Raw genomic sequence first — 23978 nt, 5'->3', positions numbered from 1 at the left:
TGTAGTATAGGTAGCAGGTCCAAATACAAGGGAAATGTGCCTTTATTCATAGGACTTTCCACAGGCCTCCACTGAGTGCTTATAAGAAAGCTAGGAGACAGGATAGGAAACTGGAGACAGCCCCCTCAGTGGGGTGGGTGTGCAGAGATAATCATCAGATAATAATCACTCCCCACCATGACTAACCAGAGATACAAGGCAGAGCTTGGCTGCCATAGGTGGAAGGACAGGAATATGAGAAAACACCAACCTATGTCCCACACACACAAAGTCTGCTGAGTAAGGCTAGGCTAGGAGAACATAGAACACTCCAGTGACCCCAAAACAAGTATAACTCTAAGTAATAAGCAACATCAGTCTACCATTAAGGAAGAAGCAAAGGCTTGTAGAGTCCCCTTGATGGTGCAGAATGGCTGAAAGCTAAGGGTGGAGAAGAAGCACTGATTTTTGTTTGCAAGCCACCAAGTCTCCACTCTATACACAAAGAAACAGCTTCCAACCACTGGAGGAATTTAAGATAATGGTACACTGAAGGTAATGAGAGCCGCAACAAAATCTAAACCTATCTCATATCCCATCTAGTATAACTCAACCCCATACTTGAGAGAAAAAGACACACACCCATTTTTCTTGCAACAATGGTATATACTTGAGTCTTCTATGTATACCTATACACAATATCCAATAATCATACAAAAACACCAAAACCAACATAAAATCAAGAAAAAAACAGCCTATTGTCAAGAAATAGGGCAATTAATAGAACCAGACTCAGATATGACTCAGATGTTGAAATACTTTCAAATAATTATGATTAACATGTTAAAGGCCCTAGTTAAAAAAAAAAAAAGTATGTGCATAGATAGAAATGTCAGCAGAGAGATGAAAAACCATAAGAAAAAGTTAAATGGAAAGGATAGAAATTGAAAACATCGCATTCAAGACAGAATATATTCAATAAATTAATCAGCAGACCAAAAAGTTCTGGGAGGAAAAAAGCAATCAGTAAACGTAAATATAGATCAATAGAAATTATTCAGACTGGGGAGAGAGAGAGAGAAACACAGCAATCAAGAACCAGGGAACAATATCAAATGTTCTAACATGTATTTATTAAGAATCCCAAAAGGGAAAAAGAGAGAGGATAGGGAAGGAAAAAATATGTGAAAAGGTAATGACTAAAGGGACAGTATGAAGAAGTTTATTTTTGCTGGTGAAACAGTTCTGTAATCTGATTGTCATGTTAGTTACACAAATCTATACGTGCCATAAAATGCCATAGAAAATATACGACAAAAAAAGTATAAAATTGGAAGAGCCCAAATAATATCTGTAGCTTAGTTAAGAATATTATACCAATGTCCATTTCCAGATTTTTGTAAATTCTATGATTATGCAATTACCATTGGAGGAAGTTGTCTGGAGGATACATGAAAACACACTACATTTTGCAGCTTCTTGTGAATCTAAAATCATTTCAAAATTAAAAGTTCTTTGAAAGACAATGGCCAAGGGCCTTGGGTGGCTCAGTCAATTGAGCATCAGACTTCAGCTCAAGTCATGATCTCATGGCTCATGAGTTCAAGCCCTACATTGGGCTCACAGCTGTCAGCACAGAGCCTACTTCTGATCCTCTGTCCCCCTTTCTCTCTGCCCCTCCCCCCTCTCAAAAATAAATAAACATTTAAAAAATAATAATAAAAAGATAATGGCCAAAATTTTTCCAAAAATAATGAAGGAAAACAAATGACCCATACAATAAACCCAGAGAACTTCAAGGAGGATGAATAATACTACATATACCCACAACTAGCCTCTTAATAATCAAACTGCTAAAAATAAATAATAAAAAAACAGAAACATAATTTTCTTATAACATTTGTAGAAGTAAAATGTATTACATTAAGAGCACACAGTAGGGGAGAGAAGAAATAAAGTTTACTGTTAAAAGTTTCTTTTAACTGAATTATACTAAATTATTTGGTGGTAGTTTACTAACTGTTTATAAGTTTATAGACTGTTAGATGCATATTGTAAATCATAGGGAAACCACTATTTTTTAATGTTTTCTTTATTTTTGAGAGAGTGCGAGTTGGGGAGGGGCAGAGAGGGGAACAGATGACCCCAAGCGGGCTCTCCACTGACAGCAGAGAGCCCAATGTGGGGCTTGAACCCACAAACCCCGAGATCATGACCTGAGCTGAAGTCAGACACTCAACTGACCAAGCCACCCATGTGCCATGGGAAACCACTATTTTTAAAAAGAGATAATTAGTAAACCAATAGTGGAGATAAAATGGAATCATAAAAGAAGGCAGGAACATCCAAAATAATTTTTTAAAAAATAAAAATTGAGCGGGGCGCCTGGGTGGCTCAGTTGGTTAAGCGTCCGACTTCGGCTTAGGTCATGATCTCGCAGTTAGTGAGTTCGAGCCCCGCGTCGGGCTCTGTGCTGACAGCTCAGAGCCTGGAGCCGGCTTTGGATTCTGTGTCTCCTCCTCTTTCTGCCCCTCCCATGCTCATACTCTGTCTCTCTCTGTCTCTCAATAATAAATAAACATTAGAAGAAAAAATTTTTTAGTAAAAATTGAGTTACAAGAGTCAAACTATCTGACCTCGAGACTTAACTATCAAGCCACAGTAATCATGACAGTGTGCCATTGGCAAAATGGAGCACAACAGAGTCCAGAAACAGGCTCACAAATACATAGTCAATTGACTTTCAATAAAGGTGCCAAGGCAGTTTAATGGGTAAATTATTTTTTAACAAAAAATGCTGAAACAATTAATTGGGTTTTCCATTTGCAAAAAAACACATAAATAAACCTTGACCCTTACTTCACACCATATACAAAAGGAAATTTAAAATAGATCACAGACCTAAATGTAAGCCTAAAATTATAAAACTTTCAGAAGGAAACATAGGAGAAAAATGTGACCTTAGATTAGGAAAAGATTTCTTAGATATGACACCAAATGTACAATCCATTTTTATAAATGATAAATTGGCTTGTGTCATAATTGAAAACTTCTGCTCCTCAAAAGATACTTTATAAGACAAGGCAAAAATGGCGCCACCCGGGTAGCTCAGTCAGGTAAACCCCCAACTCTTGATTTCATCTCAGCTCATAATCTCACGGATCATGAGTTGAGCCCAGTATGGAATTCTGCGCTGCCAGTGAAGAGCCTGCTTGGAATTCTCTCTCTCTCTCTCTCTCTCTCTCTCTCTCTCTCTCTCTGCTCCTCCTTCTCTCCCTCTCTAAATAAATAAATAAATAAATAAACTTAAAAAAAAAATAAAGACAAGGCAAAAATGAACCATGGAGTGGAAGAAATAATTGCAAAATACATGTCTGATAAAAGAACTGTGTTCAGAATGTATAAAGAATTCTTAGAATTTAATTATTAAAAAATCAAACAATCCAATTTTTAAAAAGGGGAGAGGACAAAAACATATACTTCACCAAAGTAGAAATACAGGTGGTAAATAAGTATTTGGGAGAAATGCTCACTGTCATTAGTAATTAGGGAAATACAAATTAAAACTACCATAAGATACCACTTTATACCTATTACATGAGCTAAAATTTAATTTTAGAAATAATTAACAATACCAAGTGCCGACAACAAAGTGGAGGGATTAGAACTCTCATATATTATTGGTGAAAATACAAAATGGTACAGCCACTGTAGAAAACAATTTGACATTTTCTAATAAAGTTAAACATACACTTAACATATGACCCAACAGTAATATGAACCCAGGTATGTACCTAACAAAAATGAAAACTTATATCCACACAAACACCATTATGCAAATATCTATAGAAGCTTTATTCATAATTGCCAAAAATCTAGATACAATCCAAACATCTATCAACTATGCAATGGATAAATAAATTGTCCTACATCCATGAAATGGAATACTTCTCAACAATAAAAAGGAATAAACTTTGAATACGTGAATGGTTCTCAAAAGTGTTATGCCAAGTGAACGAAGCCAGACTACAAGGATACATACTGTTCGATTCCATTTATATAACATTGTGGAAAAAGCAAAATCACAGAATAGAAATCAGTCGACAGAGCTCTGGTGCGGGGAGTAGGGGAGGACTGACTTATAAAAAAGCACAAAGAAAATGCTGGAAACTTTCCATATCTTAAATGTATTATATGACTACACATTTGTCAAAACACATCAAACTGTACATTTAAGGGCAAAGTTACTGTATTCTCTCTAAATTCATGGATATTTTTACATTTCCATAATAAAACATTTTAAAAACAAATGCCAATATCATGCTCTTCAGATTCTATTTGCAATAAGCCATATATTTAGTCTGTAAAATCAAAGAATGCAATGAACACTATATACACTGTATGTTAGCTAACTTGACAAAGATTTTTTTTTTTTAAGGTTTATTCATTTTTCAGAGACAGAGAGACAGAGCATGAGCGGGGGATGGGCAGAGAGAGAGTGAGACACAGAACCTGAAACAGGCTCCAGGCTCTGAGCTGTCAACACAGAGCCCGAAGCGGGGCCTGAACTCATGGCCAGGGAGATCATGATCTGAGCTGAAGTCAGACGCTGAACTGACTGAGCCACCCAGGTGCCTCAACAGTAAATTATATTTTTTTTAAAAAGACTACAATGAAAAACAAGGCACAGGATGGGAGCAAATGTTTACAAAACACATTCTGATAAATGAATTGTGCCAGAATATAGAAAGAATTTTACTACTCAGTTATGACATACATACATAATTTGAGATATAGGAAAATTTTGTTCTACTGAAGGTTCATGGAGCAAGAAGAGTCTAGTGGAAAGTTTTTGCTATACTGAGATTTTAGTTTCAATATCTTCTTTCCACAAGCAATAATTTTTGTATGATTTTTAATAAGGTTCCACTAACAATAATTCACAATATCCTAGGAGGTTCCAAGCTCACTCTGTATTAAACTTTTTGTAAGAGTCATTTGGATACCAAGGCATCTTGAGCTATGGGTAACAATTAAGGAAAATCATGATACAAAATTAATTAATTCCTATATGCTCCTAACACTCTCCACCTAGTACAACACCCATATACAAGAGCTATTTGATGATTGCTTGCATTTTTCTTAAAAATATAAAGCTTATTTGTAAGGGGCAAGTCTTAAAGCAAATGTGAGAAATTATACAGCTGTATCCATATTGATACAGCTTTAAAGAATAAAGCCCAAGGGGTGCCTGGGTGTCTTAGTCAGTTAAGTGTTCAACTCCTGATTTTGGCTCAGGTCACGATCTCATGGTTTGTGGGCTCGAGCCCCACATCAGAGTCTGATTGAGATTGTCTATCTCTCTCTTCCTCTCTCTCTCTCTCTCTCTCTCTCTCTCACACACACACACACACACACACACACACACACACAATAATAGACTTTAAAAATAATAATAAATTAAGAATAAAGTCTTATAACTTCTCCAAAGAAAACATCCAGATGGCCAACCGACACATGAAAAAATGTTCAACATCACTCATCATCAGGGAAATACAAATCAAAACCACCATGAGATACCACCTCACACCTGCAGAATGGCTAACATTAACAACTCAGGCAACAACAGATGTTGGTGAGGATGCAGAGAAAGAGGATCTCTTTTGCATTTTTGGTGGGAATGCAAGCTAGTGCAGCCCCTCTGGAAGATAGTATGGAGGTTCCTCAAAAAATTAAAAATAGAACTACCCTACAACCCAGCAATTGCACTACTAGGTATTTACCCAAGGGATACAGGTGTGCTGTTTCCAAGGGGCACATGCACCCCAATATTTATAGCATCACTATCAACAATAGCCAAAGTATGGAAAGAGCCCAAATGTCTATCGACAGATAAATGGATACAGATGTGGTACACACACACACACACACACACACACACACACACACACACACGAATATTACTCAACAATCAAAAGAATGGAATCTTGCCATTTGCAACTACATGGAAGGAACTAGAGGGTATTATGCTAAGCAAAATTAGTCAGAAAAAGACAAATATCATATGACTTCTCTCATATGAGGAATTTAAGATACAAGACAGATGAACATAAGGGAAAGGAAGCAAAAATAATATAAAAACAGGGAGGGGGACAAAACATAAGGGACTCTTAAATATGGAGAACAAACAGGGTTACTGGAGGGGTTGTGGGAGGGGGGATGAGCTAAATGGGTAAGGGGCACTAAAGAATCTGCTCCTGGGGTGCCTGGGTGGCGCAGTCGGTTAAGCGTCCGACTTCAGCCAGGTCACAATCTCACGGTCCGTGAGTTCGAGCCCCGCGTCAGGCTCTGTGCTGATGGCTCAGAGCCTGGAGCCTGTTTCCGATTCTGTGTCTCCCTCTCTCTCTGCCCCTCCCCTGTTCATGCTCTGTCTCTCTCAGTCCCAAAAATAAATAAACGTTGAAAAAAAAATTTTTTTTAATAAAAAATAAAAAAAAAAAAAGAATCTGGTCCTGAAATCATTGTTGCACTATATGCTAACTACCTTGCATGTAAATTAAAAAATAAATGAATGAATAATGAATGAATGAATGAATGAATGAATGAATAAAAAGAATAAAGTCTTATAGGGGAAGATGGTGAAGTAAGAAGACACTAGGCTCACCTCATCCTGTGGATACAACTAGGTAACACCCACATTAGTGTAAATAACCCTGAAACCTGGCAGAACAGACTCGCCACCACTAAATGTAGAGAAGGGCATATCAGAGAGTATAGGAAAAGGCTGAGATGTGGTCAGGAGCTGAACAGAGCACAGGACTGTCCATGGGAGAGAGGGACCAGCAAGCACCAAGAGGGGAAATAAACAGACCCTCACACCAGGCAGCCATGCATGGGGGACCTGCACAGGAAAGACAAATGCCCATAACATTTGGCTTTGAAAACCAGAGGGGCCAAATTTCATGAATTCTTACCATCAATGAGGTTTACCACCTGGAATTTTAAGAATCAGTGGGCTGGACTCTGGGAGAGCTGGAGGGTAAGAGGAAACTGAGTCCTTGACTTTAAAGAGATGGTATAACAAACCAACCCACAGAGACACAGCATAGAAACTGCAGTTCGAAAAATGCCTGGGGTATATGGGTGGGGATTCGTTTACTAATCTCAGCCAGTGCTGGAGGGGCAGGTGTGGTTGGGATACTTCAGGAACAAATAAACTGGTGGGTACCAATTCCCTCCCCTGCTCCCCAGCCTAGATACAGGGACACCTGCTGGAACCAGCACAGTGCCAACACTCTCCACCTAACTTGCTAACAGTACCCCCACCCCCACATTCTCCGATATGCCCCCTCCAGCCAGGCCTTCATTCCAGGTCTCCTCCCACAAGCAGGCCCACACAAATCTTGCTAACACCACACATCCTGCCCCCATGCACTTCCTTCCCCTCCAATTCAGCCTGCCTCTGTCCCCAGCAGCTGTAGGTTCCTCTCCCACAGTGGACCAGTATGGGTTTTACTGGCCCCATGCTCCCTACCCCTACATTCTCCTGTGGGCCTGCCACCTCCAATTTACCCTTGGCCAGGGCCAATCTGAAGCAGTGCTCCAAGTCTGGCAGTGTGCACGTAGCCCTGACAGTGGCCAGCATCACTCCAAAGTGACTGCAGCGCTGCAGAGAGAGGAAGATAACCACACACATCAGTCCAACTGAGGCACCAGCAATGGGGTGGGGGCCTGACTACAGGCCCCACTCACCAACAAAAGCTTCTTGGGACAACACAGGGAAATCATCCTGCAGTTTGGTGCTACTGCATATCTGGCAAATGCAGCCCCAGACTGGTCCACTAACAGTACAGGGACTAAACACTTCCCACAAAGGTAAAGAGAGCCATTGCAGACAACTGGTCTAAAGCCAAAAATGGCTCAGCCACAACAGCAGGGTGCATGCAACTCACACAGGAGACACCCTTAAAGGGCCAGTATCTGGTAAACAGGGGACACTGCACTGCAGGGCACTACAGGACCTCTTCTTCATAAGGCCACGACTTGCAAGAGCAGGAGACATACTTGACTTTCCTAACACAGAGAAACAGACATGGACAGAATGAGGAGACAGAGGAATATGTCCCAAATGAAAGGACAGGACAAAACCACAGCAAGAGACCTAAGCAAAACAGAGATAATATGCCTGATAGAGAATTTAAAGTTCATGAAGATACTCATTGGACTAGAGAAAATAGTGGAGGACCTCAGTGATACACTTAACAAAGAGATACAAAATAGGGGCACCTGGGTGCACTGTCAGTTGAGCATCCAACTCTTGATTTTGGCTCAGGGCATGATCCCAGAGTCATGGGATCAAGCCCTGTGTCTGGCTTCACACTGAGCATGGAGCCTGCTTAATATTCTCCCTCTCTCTCTCTCCTTCTCTCTCTCTCCCTCTGTCCCCCTCTCCCACTCCTGCACACTGGCTCTCTCCCTCTCTCTCATAAAAGAAATAAATTTAAAAACAGAGAGAAAGAAATAAAAACAATCAGAGCTGAAAAACACAATAACTGAAATTTAAAAATACACTAGATGGAACAAATAGTAGGCTAGAAGAAGCAGAAGAATGGATCAGTGACCAAGAGGACAGAGTAATGGAAAGCAATCAAGCTGAACAGGATAGAGAAATAATAATAATGAATGAATGAAAATAGACAAGGAATTCAGCAACATCATCAAACATAATAATATTCACAGTATAGGGATCCCAGAAGAAGAGAGAGAAAGGGGGAAGAAAATTTATTTAAAGAAATATTAGCTGAAAACGTCCCTAATCTGGGGATGGAAACCAATATCCAGGTCCAAAATCAACCCAAGGAGGTCCACACCAAGACACGTAGTAATTAAAATGGCCAAAAGTAATAATAGAGAATTTTAAAAACAGCAAAAGAAAAGGAGACAGTTAGATACAAAGGGAAATACCATAAGACTATCTGCATTTTTCAGCAGAAATTTTGCAGGCCATAAGAGAGTAGCATGATATATTCAAAGTGCTGAAAGGAAAAAATCTGCAGCCAAAAATACTCTATCCAGCAAAGCTATCATTCAGAATAGAAGGAGAGATAGAGTATCCCAGACAAACAAAAGCTAAAGGAGTTCATGACCACTAAACCAGCCCTACAGGAAATGCTAAAGGGGATTCTTTGAATAGAAAGGAAAGATCATAAGTAAGAGTTTTAAAAATATGAAGCACAAAAGCATTAGAAATAAGTATATCTGTAAAAATCAGTCAAGGGATTCACAAAATAAAAGGATGTAAAGTATCACACCATATACCAGAAATCTAGAGGGAAGAGGAATAAAGAATAGGCTCAAACTTGTGTGACTATCGATTTAATATAGACTGCTATATGCAGCAGATATTAAACACAAACCTAATGGTAGCCACAGATCAAAAACCAGTAATAGATATGCAAAAATAAAGAGAAAGGAATCTAAGTATATCAATAAAGAAAACCAGCAAACCATGAAAGAGAGCAAGAGAAGAATCAGAGAACTACAAAAACCACAAAACAAGTAATAAAATGGCAATAAATACATACTTATCAATAATTACTCTGAACGTAAATGTACTAAACACTCCAATCAAAAGACATGGGGTAATGGAATGGATAAAAAAACAAGACCCATCTATATGCTGCCTACAGAAGATTCATTTCACACTTAAACACACATACAGACTGAAAGTGAGGGGATGGAGAAACATTCATCATGCAAGTGGACATCAAAAGAAAGTCAGGGTAGGGACACCTGAGTGGCTCAGTCAGTTGAGCATCCAACTCTTGATTTCGGCTGAGGTCAGGATCTCACGGTTCATGAGATTGAGCCTCATGTGGGGCTCTGTGCTGACAGTGCAGAGCTTGCTTGGGATTCTATCTCTGCCTCTCCTTCCCCTGCATCTCTCTCAAAATAAATAACCATTTTAAAAAGTAAATAAATCGTCCTTAAAAAATAAAAATAAAACAAAACAAGGACTGTAACAAGAGACAAAGTAGGATACTGTATAAATGCAGCATTATTTACGCTAGCCAAACTATGGAAGCAGCCCAAGTGTCCATCCATAGATAAACAGCTAAAAAAGGCTTTGTGTGTGTGTGTATACACACACACACACACACACACACACACACACACACACACACAATGGAATATTATTCAGCCATTAAAAAGAATGAAATCTTGCCATTTGCAACAACATGGATGGAGCTAGAGAGTATAATGCTAAGCAAAATAAGCCAGTCAGAGAAAGATAAATACCATATGATTTCACTTATATGTGCAATTTAAGAAAAAAAAACAGTGAACAAAGGAGTGAAAAGAGAGAGATAAACCAAAAAAAAAACAGACTCTTAACTATAGACAACAAACAGATGGTTACCAGAGGGAGGTGGGCGGAGGATGGGTGAAACAGGTGAAGGAGATTAAGAAAGAGTACACTTAATGAGCAGTGAGTAATGTGTGGAACTGTTGAATCACTGTACTGTACACCTGAAACTAATAGAACACTGCATGTTTACCACACTGGTATTAAAAAAAAAAAAATACCAGCAAAAAAATAAAAATAAAGACAAAACCAAGAAAACACTATGGTACTGGCGCAAAAATAGACACACAGATCAATAGAACAGAATAGAAAACCCAGAAATAAGCCCACAATTACATGGTCAATTAATCTTTGACAAAGGAGGCAAGACTATATAATGGGAAAAAGACAGTCTCTTCAACAAACGGGGTTGGGAAAAAATGGAAAGCTACATGCAAAAGAATGAAACTGGACTACTGTCTTACACCTTACACAAAAATAAACTCAAAATGGATTGAGGACATAAATTTGAAGCCTCAAACTATAAAATCCTACAAGACAGCACAGGCAGTATTTTCTCTGACATTGGCCACCGCAACATTTTTCTAGACATGTCTACCAAGGCAAGGGAAACAGAAGCAAAAATAAACTATTGGAACTACATGAAAATTAAAAGCTTCTGCCTAGCAAAGGAAACAGCCAACAAAACTAAACGACAACCTACTGAATGGGAGAAGAAATTTTTGCAAATGACATATCTGATAAAGAGCTAGTATCCAAAATATGTAAAGAATTCATACAACTCAACACACACAATAATAATAATAATAATAATAATCCAATTTTAAAACGGGCAGAAGATATTAATAGATATTTCTCCAAAGAAGACATCCAGACGACCAACAGACACAGGAAAAGACGCTCAACATCACTCATCAGATAAATGCAAATCAAAACCACAATGCAATATTACTTCACAAACCTGTCAGACTGGCTAAAATCAAAAACTCAAGAAACAACAAGTGTTTGCAAGGATGTTTCCAAAAAGGAACCCTTTGCACTGTAAGTGGGAATGCAAGCTGGTGCAACTACTGTGGAAGACAATATGGAGGTTCCTCAAAAAATTAAAAATATTACCATATGATCCAGTAATTCCACTAGTGGGTACTCACCCAAAAAAATATGACAACACTAACTCAAAAAGATATATGCACCCCATGTTTATTTCAGCATTACTTACAATAGCCAATTATGGAAGCAGTCCATTGTCCATCCATAGATGAATGCATAAAGAAGTTTTATATTATAACTTAGAATATAGAATAACCATAAAAAGGAATAAAATCTTGCCATTTGCAACAACATGGATGGACCTAGAGGGCATAATGCTAAGTAAAAAAAAAAAAAAAAAATCAGTCAGAGGAAGACAAATGCCGTATTATTTCAGTCATACGTGGAATTTAAGAAAAAAAAAAGAAAGAAAAAAAGAGAGGCAAACCAAGAAAACAGATTCTTAACTATAGAAAACTGATGGTTACCAGAGGGAAGATGGGTGGGGAGACGAATGAAAGAATTGAAAGGTATCATGATGAGCACTGAGTAAGGTATAGAATTGTTGAATCACCATGTTGCATAACAGACACTAATATAACATTGTATGTTAACTATGCTGGAATTCAATTTTAAGAAATTTTAAAAAAATTTAATGAAAGAATAAAGTGTTACAAATTATATGCCTGTACCAAAAACTGCCCATTTTCTTGAAGACATATGTAGTATCTGTAATGTTATCTTAGTGTAAAATCACATAGCTGTGTCAGTGTAAATAAAATCATACCCCTTTATAATCTTATTGACGTGTCTGCAGGGTTACCAAGGCCAGCCCACATGGATGTGTCGCTGCATCTTCAACAAAAGTGTGCAGCCCAAGGGGTGCAGATGCACTCTGAAGCCCAGCACTTACTCTGTTGCAAGCCTTGTGTCAGTGCTGAAGCACTTAACTCTGTTGCAAGCCTTGTGTCATTGCTGTTGCAAGCCTTGTGTCATTGCTGATAGTGGCACCTTTTTTCTAATGATCCTTCTAAATAGGTACCTTTCCGTAACTTGTGAGCTCAGAAAGAGAGAGAGAGCACACGCAAGCTGGAGAGAGAGGGGAGAGGGAAAGAAAATCTTAAGCTTGCCCCATGCTCAGCACGTAGCCCGTCACGGGGCTCCATCCCACAATCCTGGGACCATGACATGAGCCGAAATCAAGAGTCGGAAGCTCAACCGACTGACCCACCCAAGAGTCCCTACACCTTTTTTAACACACATGAAAAACTGTGAATGCTAAAAGTGGCCCTAATGACCATTAGCCACTTTGGAAAAAAACAAAACAAAACAAAATCTCTCAGAATTACATCTCAGAATAACCATCCTTTTAGGAATTAAACACCCCAAGTTTTTCTCCATTCTTTCATTCTGTTCAATATAAAGAATATCTCTGACAAATATAGGTAGAAGAGAACAATTCTGCATAAGAAATGACCGATTTGATCTTGAAATTTCCACATCATCTATGTTATCCCAATCATTGGCTAACAAAGAAAAACCCCTCTACGTAATTACACAATTCACTTCTTCAGGGAAGCCTGATGTAAGATTTTCCCGTCATCCCTTAAGAATGGCCAAATTTTCATTGCTCTGTCTGAGCTATGAAAAGCTGATCATCCTGTATATACAGCAAAGAAATGTCTGAAAATTGTAGCAAAACAGGATTGTATAGAGAATTTGCAGTCAATTGTAATTGACAGTACATTTAGCTTAGGGATATCAGCTAAAAGTATTATCAATGTATGCAACCACTCTCAGCCTGCCTTCAGCAACCACAACAATAACTTAGAAAATCCTTTCTTCCTGATGCATCTATAAACAATTAGCATCTCTTTGTTAAACTCTAATTGCTCTTCTTACACAGCTGTGCCACTGTACAGCTCAAGAAAGAGAGCCCAAGTGTTAAGACAGTTATTAATAAAATAATGCCATAACGAAATGCAAGGGCCTGGAGAGTTCAAGACAAACATGTCTCCCCCACATCTTTTCTGAAAACAAAACCATAGACTATATCTTAAATGCTGAGTTCTCCCATCCTTTTCTCTTAAATATGTCATGATACACAGAGCATTACATGGCTTAACAAGTACCTTGTATATATTAAATATTGTATTAGATAAACAATATGCATTGTTTGTACTTATTGCTGCATATTTTCCCTCTTACCAGTTGCTTTCGTTTGGTTTTCAAATTTTTTACTTGCAATCTACCCACATCCTCAGTGACTAGCAAAGCTAAGGAGTAGTGTTCAAGTCCACACAAACTACCTATCACTTATGGGTAAGGCAAAAGGTTTTCTTTTTTTTTTTTTTTTTTCTGGGAAACAGTTACAAAGCTCTAGCAATATTCATTGAAAATCCTATGTCAGTTCTAAACCTTAGAGTTTTTTCACCCTTCAAAGTGATACAATATAGGATGACAACATTCCTACCCCTTTCTACTTGAGAAACTCCAAAAACTGTTTGTCCCAGAAATATCCTGACATGTTGGAAGTTTTCAGCTTCAGGAAATGAAATTTTCTACAGTGGAGGATTGAGATATCTACAAATTTGACATGAAACCACTTGACTTAGTATAGAAGAGAAATATTCTTCAAGAACAAAACCCTGAGATGAAATAGCCCTTATATATTTTAACAGTCTCTATCTTTATGCCTCAAATTATACAACTTATTTGACAAATCCAGTGACCAACATATAGTTTCCTCACTGAATCACTTAAGCTGCTTCTGTGTGTTAGTAACTGAACCCTGACCAACAGTGGATTAACAATAAACTCATTTCACTTTTCACACACACACAAAAAGCTGTAAGTGGCTTACTCCTTCCTCAGTGCCACATCCTCAGCAGGTATTTCAGTCCTCAGGCTTGTAGCCTCATGGCCACAGAATGGCTGCCTCAGGTCCAGATTGTGAACTCACATAGCATATTCCAAAGCATAAGGGAAAGGAAAGAACCCCCACCTTGGGCATTTCTCCATCTATCTTTTCCAGAAGTACCACCCACCCTAACTCAGCAGACTTGATCTTACATCTCGTCAGGCAGAACTGGATCATGTGGTCACTCTTAGCTGCAAGGAAATATGGGAAGGTACTTACCTGATGTTCCCAGCCTTTTTCATGGGTGAACAGAGGAAGGGGAATGGTTATTGAGCAGGCAACAAAAGCATCTATCACACATGCTGGTAATGTCCTTTCCCTGATTTTCCTTCTGGAAAGCTCTTAATCATCCCTTAAGAAACAGCACATCTGTTACTCCCTTAGCAAACCTCCCTTGACCCAGACCTAGGCAGTGTTGGATGTTCATTTCTTAGTGATCTGACAGTTTTATGTACCTTTATACAGGAAAGTGTCCAGTTTGCATTGCGATTGTCATCAATATCTGTTTCCCCATTACAGAGTAAACTTCTGGAATTGGAAACATTTATCTTAACAACCATATCTCAAATGTCTATGGAAGCATGGTTGAAAAATAATTAGACCCAACTATTTAAACTGTGATGATAAGGGGCATCTGGGTGGTTCCATCGGGTGAGTGTCCAACTTTTGATTTTGGCTCATGTCATGATCCCAAGGTCATGAGCATGCAGCCTGCTTAATAGTCTCTCTCTCCCTTTGCCCCTCTCCCCCACTCACTCTCTCTTTCTCTATTAAACAAATAAAATGTGATGATGAAGTTATTCCCACATGGTCACATATATATTGTACTAGATTAGGCAGCATACAAAATCACCAAATAATTATCTAAAAGAAATGAAAAAAACTAAACATAAGTACAAATTGATTGTGTTGATGACCACCCAGGTAACTAGAGTCACTCTTTCAATGGGATTTTGTCTGGAACAACAGACAAAAGAGAGAGAGCATCCATCACCATGCGCTACCACAGGAGCAGGGCTTTTGGAACTTCAGAATGTGGACTGCATGACCCTCATAATGTCTCGGTTCAAATACAAGCTACTGTTCCTGATGTCTTGGAGATGAAATATTGAATACTCTTAGAGTGCTAAAAGTGATGGCCAACACAGTAGCCCAAAGAATCCAGGACTCCTTCCAGGTCCAGGGCAGGATATAAGACAAGCCTGGAATCTCTTGTCCTACCAGATAGAACAAAAACTATTAACGACTAATAGGGTCATGTCAAGAGAACTCAGGACCCAACCTAAAATGACTCACAGGCTAAAGATGGGACAATCTGAACATCAATAAGAATAATAATTGTAATGGATTAAAATGTATCCAATGTGTTTAGAATCACAAATCCCTAATGATACTTTCAATCAGTCACCTGTAGAGGACACTGGGATATCACTTTATTATTGTGAAAACTGATTGGAAAAGAATCAAACATTTATCCTGCCTCTCTTATACTGACTCCCTTACCACCGAGTACCAAACAGTAGACAAGGGGAAGTTCTTCTTTTCATAAACATTCCAGTTAATTCACAAAAGTTTCAAAAAAACATTCCAGAATTAATTCATAATTCACAAAGTGTCACCACTTTGCACTCCGTAATGGATTAATGATCATCCACAGTTATTAACATTATAAAAAGAAAGATGACCAAACATCGTGTGCACCCTAATAGAAGCCCACCTCTATGAAGTTGTCGAAGGGAAAAAAAATTGAAATGGAATCCAATCAGGGCACTAGGTCTAACTACAAAATTTACAAGAAATACAGAAGGAAAAGTACATCCTATTACACCTTAGAGACAGAATCAGCAAAATATAGACCATGGAAAACTGTGCAGGACAAACATTTCAGATACTTTACCCAGTATGTTACAGGAAGGAAACATGTAGATTAAAAATGACTTAAGAGACATATCCACTAATTGCAATGCATGGGTCTTATTTGTATCATGATTCAAAGAAACAAACTTTTTTAAAAAATTGTTACATTTATAAGACATTTGAAATGCATTTTAAATACTAATGAGATGTTTGTAATATTAAGGAATTGTTGTTTTAAAATGTTAGATGTTGGGGCACCTGGGTGGCTCAGTCAGTTAAGCATCCAACTTCAGCTCAGTCATAATCTCACAGTTCATGAGTAGGATCCCCATGTCGAGCTCTGTGCTGAGTGCTGACAGCATGGAGCCTGCTCCAAGCTCTGTGTCTCCATCTCTGTCTCCCCTTCCCTCTCTCTCCGCAACCCCCTCTCTCTCTCTTCTTCTCAAAAATGAATAAACATTAAAAAAAGTTTAGGTGTTGATAATGGTATCTGGGTTTGTTTGTGTGTTTGTTTGTTTGTTTGTTTGTTTGAAGTGCTTGTCTTCTGCAGATACATACTGAGATATCTCCAGAAGAGGTACCATGTTTGGGATTTGCTTTAGGGTAGATTTGAGAAGAAAGAATGTTGGGGTGGATAAAGCAAGTTAGCTGTGATTTGCAAGTTATTGGGTCTGGGCAGTAAGTATATGGGAATTAATTACAATATTCCATCTACCTGGGCGCCTGGATGGCTTAGTCAGTTAAGCATCTGACTTCAGCTCAGGTCATGATCTTCCAGTTCATGAGTTCAAGCCCTGCGTGGAGCTTTGTGCTGACAGTTCAGAGCCTGGAGCCTGTTTTGGATTCTGTGTGTGTCTCTCTCTCCCCTCATCTCTCTGTCTCTCTCTGTCTCTCTCTCTGTCTCTCTCTGTCTCTCTCTCAAACATAAATAAACACTAAAAACATTTTAATACAAATATTCTATTTTTGTATATGGCATTTTCTACAATGAAACATTTTTTAAATTCTTTCCTAATTCAATATATTAGTAAACTAAACAATTTAGCTGCTCTAGTTCACTAAGGTAATAGTAGCAAGACAAGACTGGGTAAGACAAGGTACTAAATGGAATTTGGCCAGCAGCCTATAAGGATATGACTCCTTTTCAAAGGCGGGTAAAAATCAACATAAGCTATTGTATTCATTTGTTAGGGCTGCCATAACAAAGTACCATAGACTGGATGGCTTAAACAAGAGAAATTTCTTTCATTAAAATTCTAGAGGCATGATCAAGATCAAGGGGTTTGCCAGTTTGGTTTCCCCTTAGGCCTCTCTCCCTGGTTTGCAGATGGCTGACTTCTTGCTGTGTCTTCACATGGTCTTACCTCTGCGTATGGTATATCCCTGGTGTCTGTGTATCCAAATTTCCTCTTCTTATAAGGACACCAGCCAGATTGGATTACGGCTCGCCCTAATGCCCTAATTTTAACTTAATCACCTCTTTGAAGGCCTTATCTCCAAATACTGTCACCTTCTGAAATACTAGGAGTTAAAACTTCAACATATGAATTTGAAGGGGACACAATTCAGCTCATAAGAGCTGCTATACTTAGCAATCCTATATGATGAGCTAACATTCTGGGAATATGTCTGACAAGTCAAGCTTCCTCCTTAGACCTGAAGAAAAGCCAGGAATTAGGTCAAGGTTAGTGGGATGCCTCACTTCAATTGGCTCCTAACAGGTTCTAGCCCTCCAAGAAGTCAAACCAAGCCTAAAAGATATTCTTCTTAGAAGAAAATAAAGATTTTCTTTTTTTTTTTTTTAAGTTTATTTATTTTGAGAGAGTATGCATGCAACCGGGGGAAAGTCAGAGAGAGAGGGAGAGAGAGAGAGAATCCCAGGCAGGATCTGCACTGTCAGCACAGAACGCAATATGGGGTTCAAACTCACAAACCATAAGATCATGACCTGAGCCGAAGTCAAACACTTAACCAACTGAGCCACCCAGGTGCCCCGAAAATAAGGATTTTTCTATGGAGAAAGATTACAAAGAAAAGTCTCACAAATTAGGGTATACAGTTTCCTGGCCAAACCCAATGAACCTGTCAAAGCTTGGATAACCAATGTCTTTCTGACTTTGCTTGAGGCACCTTATTCCATGCAGAGAAGGGATGTGTGCAGAGAAAACATGTCTTTGCCTGCATACAAGGCTGCAAATAGACAACACGAACCCCTCTGTGTACCATCTGCATTAACAGGGAGAAACACAGGAAACTTCCAGCCATGAACAACAACAGAGCTTACCCTCCGGCACCCCACAATCCCCCAAATGGCCCCCACACATGTTCTCTCTACCTGGATTCCCTGCCAACCTCTTTTTCAAGGGTTTGGCCAGAACAAGCAGGGCATTCTGTTCACAGGTGGTTTGGTTTGTCCTGTTCCAAATATTCTAGGCACCTGAACAAATCACAGCACTCTTTCCTCTCTTTCCCTCCCCCATCAGTTTGCCAAAGAGATACAAAATTGTGGTGGCTTAATTGGGCATTGTTTTGCCACCTTAAATGAGGTTACATTTCCAGGGACATACACACTCCATGCCTCCCACCTTCCTTGTTCTTTATGAGAGCTTACTTTCCTCCAAAGTCTTACCTAATCAAATATATTGGCTAAGCTGGCATCATCATCAGCTCTAAACGAACCACCAAAGTCTGTCAGGCCCGCCTGCATTGTGCTTTACCTTCTCACATCAGCTAAAATATAGAAAGATTTTTTTTCCAAAACAGCTCTGCACAAGTTTATACATTTATGTCAAGACTTGTGAGAGCTTGTACCACCCTGCTTTCAAATATACTAATCTCTAGATTTCTATTATCACTTACTGACACAAAAGGGTCCTTGGTCCGTAATTCATCGGACTACATAATAAATTACATAAGTTACATATTCCCCTTTCATAAAACCACTGGCATTCCTTCAGCCAACAACCCCCAATCACTCTGTATTCACCAAGTCCTCCCAAACTCCTAGTCCAAAACAATCCCACCAGGTAATATCTTGGAAAAACCTATATGTGGATGGAAATATGCAATATGCACTGGAAGAAGGATAGAGCCATGGCAGAAGGGAAAAGACCTGAAGACTGCAGTACTGGAGGGAGCCATAGCCCAGTGGCATGGGTGGAGGAAGCAGAAAAATGGTTCTGCAGCATCTCTAGGGGTGATGAGCCTGAGGACCCCCAACAGAAGTGTGGCAGCAGGTGTCCTTGTCCCCAGCTTCCCCAGCTTTTCTCCTTGTGCTGTCCAGATTGTGAGCCCAGAGTCTTGGAAATCAGGAATCTGGGATCTGAGTGGGGCACCTGTCAGCTTGAGAAAACGACGCTGTGAGAAACTGTTACAAACTTTCCTCCTGGGTCAGCAGGAGCATAGAAAGAGGCTACACATTTACTAGTCAAGCAAGCTTGGTTTCCAATCCAGACTCTTCTACATGCTCTCTTTCTAGATTTGAACAAATTACTTAACTTCCCTGAACCTCAATACTCTTATATGTAAAATGGGGAAATGCTATCCAAAAGTTATTTAGATGATTAAATAACATACTGTAGGTAAAGTGTCTCTCCTGTTATATGGCTAGACGAATGTTTTCCCTTCCAGAAAAATTCCTGAGAGCCAAGACAAAAAGGGAATCACAGCCATGACATCACTTTCATTCTCCAATCACAGGAGATATCAACATCTCAGAAAGACAAACTTTTCCTTAGTATCAAAGTAATGTGTATTCTGAAAGTTTCTAAGAGAGTAGATCTTAACAATTCTCATCACAAGAAATGGTTGGGGGAAATACAGCCATTTATCTTAGGCAACTTTCATTCGGTTCTAAGTGTCAACACCATCAGGATAAATATATAATGCAAAGGACCTCAAAATAACAGCCAGCTGTCCAATTTTTTGCAGTAACACCCGTGTGAGGGGCGCCTGGGTGGCTCAGTCGGTTACACATCCGACTTTGGCTCAGGTCATGATCTCTCAGTTCGTGAGTTTGAGCCCCGCATTGGGCTTGGTGCTGCCAGCTCAGAGTCTGGAGCCTGTCTTTGGATTCTGTGTCTCCCTCTCTCTCTGCCCCTCCCCTGCTCATGCTGTCTCTCTTTCTCACAAAAATAAATAAAGCATTAAAAATTTTTTTTTAAAAAAAGGACCCTGTGTGATTCTCACAATAATCAACCACAGTTCTGAACTATGGCTGCACAGGCCACACCCCAGATCAAATAAATCAGAATCTCTGGGGGTGAGACCTAGGCATCAGTCTATTTTTAATCTCCTGAGATAATTCTAATATGCTGGCAGATTTGAGAACCCCTGGTCTACAAATCAGCAGCAAGGTGATCATGGTGGTTCCTGGGAGGCAAAGGAAAGTGTGCTGCCATCTGACACTGGGGCTGCCCATAAAATGGGTTCTAAAACTGGAACCAAGTTCACAGCAGAAGAAGTCTCAGAAGGACTTGAACAAAAGGAAAGATTTACTTACAAGTTAACGATCTGCAAAAACATCTTTCTAATTTATTAACTCTACTTAATGCTAAAATAAAAGGCAAGATAATATAGCTAATGAAAAAAACAGAAACTACTTTAAATGTTTTTCAATTTTGAAAAATGGATAAATTGCAGTGCTTTAGAGCAGTTAAAAATAAATGAATTAGATCTGCATGTATTAACATGGTACATGCCGAATTAAAAGAAAATTGTTGAATAATACATACAGTACAATACCTCTTAGGTAAAAAAAAAATTAATTTTAGGGAGAGGGAAAGCATGAGCAGGGGAGAAGGGCAGAGGAAGAGAGAGAGGTAAGGGAGAGGGAGAGACAGAGACAGAGACGGGGGGGGGGGGGGGAGAGAGAGAGAGAGGGAGAGAATCTCCATGCTTAGCACAGAGCCTGATGTGGGGCTAAATCCCAGAACCCTGGGATCATGACCTGAGCTGAAATCAAGAGCCAGACACTCAGCCAACTGAGCCACTCAGGCGCCCCCCTCTTAAGTAAAATTTGAAACACAAAGTAATATATTTTACTTTAAATATATAACATATATAGCAGAAGTATAAAAATATAGAGTTGATGGGTTAAAAAAATAAGATAATGGTTACATCTGGGATAGAAAGAGACTGGAAAGATATAGCAATTAATTGTAATGCATAAACTTTATTTGGATCCTTGTTCAGGAGCGAAAAATAGCCCCCCAAAAAAGTCATTCTTGGCATAACTGGGTAATTTTAATATGAACTGTATACTGTGTAATTTTATTAAGTTACTGTCAATATTTTTAGAGATAATGTGATTATGATTTATGTAGAAAATAAACCTTATTCTTAGGAGATACATACTAAAGTCTAATAGTATCTACAACCTACTTTCAAATGGTATAGCAAAATCCATGTTGTACACACACACACACACACACACACACACACACACACACACACCCTGAACAGATCAAATCACCCTAGGGCTTGGTAAAAAGCAAAAGTCCCTCAGTGGCCCCCTGAGATACTACCACAATGGTTGTTTCTAGGAGAATTGCAGATGAAGGTTGATGTTTCCAGGCCCAAAATCCCCAGGAGGAGAGTGAAGGCCAGAAACCACAGGCTTGTTTCTCTAGTCTAGCCCACGCATGGCTGATTTCTACTACCTGCAGGACCAATCTGCCCTCTCAGCACACTCTGCTCTCTGCCATCATAGCTCCAATTAACACACTGAGCGGTTTTCTGTTTATTTGTCTCTATCCCCCACCAGTCCACGAGCTTCATGAGGACAGGGACCATGTCTGTCTTTTTGCTCTTGTCCTTCCAGCACCTGATACAATGCCTGGCACATGCTAAGTACTTAATAAACATTTGTTTAGTTAGTAATTATGGCCATCTTCCAGGGAGAGGCTGGCCCTCTCTTCTCATCCATGCCATAAGACACAACAGACCTTGTAAACATGCCCCTTTGAGTTCATTTCCGATCCACAAACACTTGTTAAAATACTGTGTACAGTGGTGTCACTGTTGAAGCTGCCATGATCCCTGAGCCTGTCCAACAGTTACTGTTAAAAAGTGTTTGCTTCCATAAAAAATGCGTCCATGATTTGATTAACCTAAATATGTTTTACTTTCCTTGTCATCCGAAAGCATTTATTATCTCTCTGAGGCCTTAAAAACAGTAGGCAGATAAAATCTCCTGCTCATTTACTCATGCAAATTAACTAGATTCAGGAACTCTTCATAAGTCAGCTATAGATTCAGTAACCAGAAATCTCCCCCATGTCATGACATAATGCTTAGTGCTAGTGTCCTCATTAAGTTTTCATAGACAAATTTACTTCCTATATATACCCACAACTTAAGTACACATATTTCATTCAAACGATTCCCTGCAATGCTCTCAGTAGGGTAGCCGGGGTATTCTCATTCCAGTATAGTGGCTAAGAGAGTGGCCAGAAAGATTTGTCTGGTTGACCAGGAAGGTGTTACAGAGAAAAAATGGTGGCATGAGGTGAAGTCTGAGAGAAGAGGTTGATGAAAAATGTCAAGAATAAAATTACCGTAAAAAATTAGCAGGTGAGGAAATATGAGGTATTTATAGCAAGTAAATATGACTCTCAAGAAATATGGAAAGACAAAGGACAAAGGGAAGAAACAAGAGAAGGAAGTAAAGAATGAAGAAGCAGTGATAGGAAATTCTGTGAGGGGAGCCTGGGTGATTCAGTCAGTTAGATGTCCAACACTTGATCTTGGCTCAGGTCATGATTTCACAGTTTGAGAGTTGAAGCCCCACATTGGGCTCTGCACTGGCAGCACAGAGCCTGCTTGGGATTCTGTCTCTCTCCCCCTCTCTCTTTGTCTCTCCTCTGTTTGAGTTCTCTCTCTCTCAAAATAAATAAATGAACATTTAAAAATAAATTTTAAAAAAAGACATTCTGTGAAAGACACATCAACAGGTATAGGAGGTTGGTAAGCCATGTCTCCTTACCTAATTCAGACCTTCCCACTGAAAACAATCAATGTGCAAGCAGAATTTCTATTTAATTGAATTATTTTTGAATGTATGAGAGGGGTTTACCACTTAAAGTCGTCCTTTTGGTAAAATGTACTTTTTTTTAAATGAAGAATCACTCAGTAATTTATCTTTTGCGCTGACACAGATTTTCATCAATTCTTTTTTTTTTTTTTTAAACCAGAACATGTATTGTGTGACTAATCATCGAAATCCTTAAGATGAACTAGATAGTACAACCACTGCCCTCTTGGGTTTAGGTGTTGTTCCTTCACAGAATCCTTGCCTGAATTTGAGGTACAAAATTCTTGGTGCCTCGTTGGACCGGTCCCAGGGGTATTTCATTATTTAGCCTCGGCACTTCAACTATACTTTTTCTTTCATTTGGCAGGATCACCACATTTACCACAGGTAGACTCCTGAAGGTAGCAGGCCTTAGGGCCACAGTGGCAGCACAACGTGTGCATCTTACTGCAACACTTTCCAAATGACAACCCCTTCGTCATCTTGTTTTCTGCATTGGAGACCAAAGAGCTTGTCAATTCATTGTGTCGGAAATGTGGGACACTTGTAATTTTACTATTCTTTCTGAATTTGGAGCCAAAATTTCAAAATTATTTTCCCAGAAATCCTAAAATTTCTTGAAATCTTACTCTGGTTGTTTAGCATAAGGAAACTGACACTATCTAATCCATTTCTAAAACCACTAAATTGCAAACAAATCCTCTTAAAAGTTAGAAAGATGTAACATTTTCATTTAAAAATATAAACACTATTGGGGCATCTGGGTGGATCAGTTGATTAAGCATCTGACTTCG

The 23978-nt window shown here is 39.1% G+C and overlaps 1 pseudogene; it reads right to left on the bottom strand.

Annotated features, from left to right (window-relative positions):
* Nucleotides 1–23228: 23228 nt before the first annotated feature.
* LOC122488995 lies at nucleotides 23229–23666 on the bottom strand (annotated as a pseudogene).
* Nucleotides 23667–23978: the final 312 nt, after the last annotated feature.

Source organism: Prionailurus bengalensis, chromosome B2 (assembly GCF_016509475.1).
Source record: "Prionailurus bengalensis isolate Pbe53 chromosome B2, Fcat_Pben_1.1_paternal_pri, whole genome shotgun sequence".
In the NCBI taxonomy this organism is placed as follows: domain Eukaryota; kingdom Metazoa; phylum Chordata; class Mammalia; order Carnivora; family Felidae; genus Prionailurus; species Prionailurus bengalensis.
Note: the sequence above shows the minus strand (reverse complement) of the source record. Positions and strands in the feature narration are given on the sequence as shown.